The sequence below is a fragment of the Formica exsecta genome, unplaced genomic scaffold (assembly GCF_003651465.1).
Source record: "Formica exsecta isolate Colony F162 unplaced genomic scaffold, ASM365146v1 scaffold33, whole genome shotgun sequence".
Classification (NCBI taxonomy): Eukaryota; Metazoa; Arthropoda; class Insecta; order Hymenoptera; family Formicidae; genus Formica; species Formica exsecta.
The window spans coordinates 1,952,427-1,958,065 of record NW_021850553.1 but is presented as its reverse complement, the minus strand read 5'-3'; positions in this window follow the sequence as shown (position 1 = coordinate 1,958,065).

Sequence of the window (5,639 nt, the reverse complement as noted above, 5' to 3'; positions counted from 1 at the left end):
TATTATATAAAATTTATTCTATATATATAATATACATATATAATAGAGTGATTAATGGAAGAGAATTGGCAGGTTGGAAAAAATTAAAAAAATAATTCCTGCTTTCTATACTCATTGTCAGACAGCTTTTATATAAAAATAATTATCTAAATAATCATCATACGTATAAAAAAATAATTATAAAAAATTGATAGTTTAATGCTGATTTAATATAGCGTGCAATATATTTTATCTTTATTTTTAATAAAATCTAAATTCTTTATTTAATTATAAATGATAAAATTGTTATTACATTTTTCATTGAGAATTTTGGATGTTAAGAATAAATAATTTGATGTTATAAATTTAGTAAGTATTTTTATATTAATTTTTTAATATAAATCATTATTAATTCTCTCTTTTTATATATTAACTGGGTCGGCTTTAAGGTTTTATAATAGATTGATTAATTTCTATTTGTTAAAAAAAGAAAAAATGTAATGTGCATAAATGAATGGATAATAATTAGCTGACGAAATATGTGGAGAGCAAAAGGATTAATAAGAAAAATATATGTTACTATATATTTACTATATATATGTATAGTAATATCAGATTAACCATAATGAGAATATAGTATATAGTATAAGTATATATAATGGAAACAATTTATTGTAGGCTGTGAATGTGTCATATGCATACATGTATGTATTATTGTGACCCTAATCAAAGATGTAAACCTGTTTCGAAATAAATGGGTGATGGAAACCAAATTTGGACAAATCAAAAATATATCCAAGATTTAAGTAACTTCGTTTAGCACTAATCATGTTTTATGAATTAAAGATATTTTTCTTATAAAAAAAAAACAAATCAAATTTTATTTTTAATATCCAAAAATATGTGTTTATGATAAAAATTAGCTTTATATTATATAGAGATATATTTGTTTTTTCGTTGATTAAACTTATATTTGTCAATATATTCTCACCACACATTTTTCTAAAGAAAAATATATTTTATAATAGTATTTAAAAAACACCATCAAAATAAAAACAAATAATTTCCCGGGCATAATTTTGTGAAATTTGTTTGAAGATTTTAAAAATATAAGTCTATAAACACATTAAAATTACTTTAGAAACAAAATGTTTTGATCGCAAAACTAGGAGAGTTTTAATTCAAGATTGTATCGACAAAAAAGAAGAGACGCTTTACGTTTGCATATTTAATTGGAGTATCTAACGAAATGTATCGCTAACGTAAGCCGTCGTGACTTGGATTCTCTGAGCGCGTGTGCATGATGGCACGTTAAATGCAGTCATTGCCCTAACCGAACTGAACCGAACCAAACCGAACCGAACCGAACCGAACCCAAACCGACCGTCCGACCGGCAGCGGCAGCGACAGGCCGGCCGGTCCGCCGCCACCTGCGCCCTGCGCTCTGCGCCATTCACGGTCACAGCCAATCGCCTGTGTCGCCGAAACCGCGTGAAACCATCGTTCTTTCCCGTACCTCTCCTTACCATGCTCATATCATACTATGCCAACGCGGCAAGCCCGGGTAGGCTAGACACCGCACGTTGCACGTCTCGGCCTCGGCGGCTTCTGAACCTGAACTCAACGTGTGCTTGTGCTCCCGCACGCGTACGCACTTCCCCCACATACATACATAGCGGCGTGATAGTAATGCGTGTCGCGCTGTCGCGCATCGCCCCGGTCGCCCCGGTCGCCCGTCGCTCCTCGCCCGACACGATAGTGGGAGACTGGAGACGTGGAGAGAGTGAGTGCGGTGGTAACGGAAGGCGCGGTAGTGAGGTAGAGTTAGAGTGTAGAGTGTAGAGTGTAAGAGTAGTTAGGTAGTGAGAATGAGGTAGTATTTGCGACGGCGCACTGCTATATAGGAATATGGAGGAAGAAGAAGGAGAAGTTGATGGTACGTTGCCAGCCGGTCGACGCGCAACGCGGCCGCTCACGGCTCAGTTCGCTTCGATCGGTCAAAGTGTGTCGATGTTGTTTGTGCATGTAGTTTGTTCTTTCCTTGCGTTTTGCGTTTGCTCGTGTCTTTATTCGCGGCGTAGCATTGAATTGAAAAAAGAATAGAAGAGAAAGATTGATAATACGTTTCGTTCGTAGAGGAAAGATGATTCCTTCGCGATCAAAGAGACGCGATATTTATAGACACACATACACATTTTCTCTTCACGAATTTCTACAGATTTAAACTGATCGTATATCCGGTGCCAAGGCCTTTATCTCCTCTCCTCTCGTTCTTCGTTGCTGCTCCTGCCTTCTCTACTCGCTCCTCCGTCCTCCCTTCTCTCTTCTCTCTTCTCTCTTCTCTCTTCTCTCTTCTCTCTTCTCTCTCTCGCTATCTTTCCATTCCACCACGTCTTCCTCCTCCTCGATATCGGGTGCTACATGCTTCCGGCTGACAGTGCGCTTTTTAGGCCTGCGCGCGCGACTCGCGCGATGGACGTCGCAGTCCCTTCCCTCTTTTCCCCCTCTTTCAAAGGCGATTCTCTCGATGAACCACACATCTCCCCGACGAGCGAAGAGGGTGGAGTCCGTCACGGACTTTTCATACGAGATCGTGAGGCGTTTACGATACCACGATACGACGATGACAACGACAATGACGATGACGATGACGATGATGATGAGGACGAAGACGAGAACGACAACGAGAACGAGAAGAGTATCCCGGGTATCAGATCCTACTCGCTAAAGGACAGGCGCCATGTCGTCGTTTTCCTCAAGCGACCGACCGACCGACCGACCGACCGACCGACCGATCGATCGATCTTCTTCAGCGGCGCAATGTGCGCGCAGCTGGCTGGTATAAACATCTCCTCAGCACCAAGTAAGTGAAGATCAAGCTGAACCGAAATCCAGACGCTTGATCCAAGTAATTTCCTTAAATATCTTATCACACATGAAAATATATATTCTCTATCCGATCATGTGTAGAAATAACCCGCATTTTATATATATCTTTTCTATCTTAAACTTTTACTATTTACACTTTTAAGACTTGTATTAATTATTTTTTCTTTTTTCATAATTGAATTTCGGTTTTTCTTAATTCGCGGAATACCATCGCAGAAATATTTCATACATTACACTAAAAGAATATTCTCGATCGCGCTTATGCGTCTACGATTACAATAAAAATTTTACATGTTTTCCACAGTTTAGGTTTGTGATCAAATTAAATTTGTAACTCTTGTTAAATATTTTCTGTTAATTAATCTTCTCGAGGATAGTTTTTTTTTAGATCGCCATGAAAAAATATTTTTTATCCGTTGATACAGGAATTTTCTATAAAATACATATTCTATTTTTTTTTTTGTCTTATTCTTCATGATACAGTCTCAAGTTTCGCTATTTTATTTTTAACATTTTTTTTAAATAAATCTTTTTTGTTCTTGATACGTTTTGTTATTTATAATTAAGTTTAACTCTTCCATATAAATGTCTCTGTAAAAATATTTTTGCGTATTTCTCTGTATGACGCAAAGTGTATATCTATATATATATTTGTCGCAAGCTCTTTATAAACTTAGCCTTTTTACGAAAAGTCTAGGCTTTTTATAAAACGCCGGGCTTACGAAAATTTTATAAAAAGCCTTTTTGTAAAAATATCTGTAAAACACAGATATTTTATACACATGTATATACACCATTTCTTTTATATCTTAATATTTTATTATCTGATAACATTTTTCAATTCTGCTAACTGTTTTTTCTGTTATTCTAAATTATTTTTCCAAGGTTTTTTTTTAATATCTTGCTGTGAAAATAATTGCTGTAGTGCAAAAAATTTTCAAACATTGTTTCTTTTAATTATCGAAAGTAGATTATTTCTTTCATGTACAACTTTTGATCCATCTTTTATAATGCATATCACAAACGACGAAAAATTAACATGTCTGAAAATTGCTTTCGAAATATTTATACTTACCAGGACACGAAAAAATTTTAAAAATAAAAATTTAAAATATGAAAATGCGAAATGTAACGGAAGGTCATAAAATTAGCATTTGTAGCGTAATGCAAATCGATACAAAATATTTTATTTAAGTATTTATAAATAACATTCTTAACATTGCAACATTAATGATTTTTTTTTAGATATATTGTTTTATTATTATATAATTATAATAATTTCGTTATCATTTAATTATATCCTTTATTTATTATATAATGCTTTTTAAATTTATCTTTTTGTATCGTAAAATATTAGAATGCAAAGTATAATCATATTTTGCAAACTCAATATTCTTAATATAATGTTGACCTAGTATTATTTATTTATTTATTTACTTATGCTGTTACAATGCGGTTTTATAAAGCTATGCTATAAACTATATATATACATTTATAAAGTACATGTTTGTTTTTTTTCTTTATAGTCCAGTATATAAGAGCGTAAAGTATATGTAATAATTTAAAAAAATAAGTATTTTTAGCATGAACGCCGGTTCGAAGTGTATAACTCACTATCAATTACGTAATGACGAGATAACGGTCGCCACGCGGTTTTAACATGGTTCTCTAAAGGAAATCAAAGAGATAGATATCAGACTAGGTCAGATGTACGAAAAATAAGTTGATATCTATATTGAATTTGCATTATTTCGTATTAAATTAAACTTAATTTTTCAACAAATTTTAAAAAATTTATGTGGTATTTAAGAAAAAGTTATAAAAAAATATGCTTCTACAAAATATTCACTTAAAATTTATAATTACGCGAATATGGAAAATATATGTATAATTTCGCAATACTAATTTTATCGGAGATTTGTCGAGATTTATTTGTTATTTATTTTAATTTAGTACCCATTTCTTTTTTGATCAAAATGTAATTCAAGTTTGTCTTTCGTATAGCAATAATTTCATCTAATTTATAATAATTTATAAATTTGTATAATTTCTTTTATTTGTCATTTTTCTTTAAATAAAATTTTAATTTTTCTGTAACTCGCTATTTAACTCGATTTGTATAGCGCAAAAAATGCAGAGTGTGTGTAATCGGAAATAGAATATCTTTCAATCCCCTTTGAAAACTTCGGCATTGAACGAATTTCACTTTGGGATAAACGGCACACCCAGTAGTGGCGTTATGTTTAATTATATTAACCACGCTACACAGCAGTATTCCCTGAGTCATTCCTGTGACATATACTTATTTCGCTGCATCACCCTAATTCGTTAGTCTTTTACGAGCATTTCTACTTTATTATGTTTCTCAATGTACTTTTAAACCATTTACATTCGCGCGAGAATTTTTTTGCAAATTAATTACAGATAATATATATAATAGGACTGAATTATTAGACAATAATAGATAATAATGGTAATTAATCATTTTAACAATAAAATTACCAATATTTAATATTTATCTCTCGTGCACGATCTTCGTTATAACAGATTCAAAAAATAAGGTAAAATTTGACTAACTAAACTTAGACATAGACTAACTAATTAAACTAACTTGACTAAATTAATAATTAATTTGATTCACGCTATTATTTAATTAAATTATAATTATGTATTATTAATCGTGAAAATAAAACTTTGAAAGCATGATTTCGTGTGTTAAATTATATATGATAATTTACTTAAATTATTTTAATTCTCAGATATATATATAT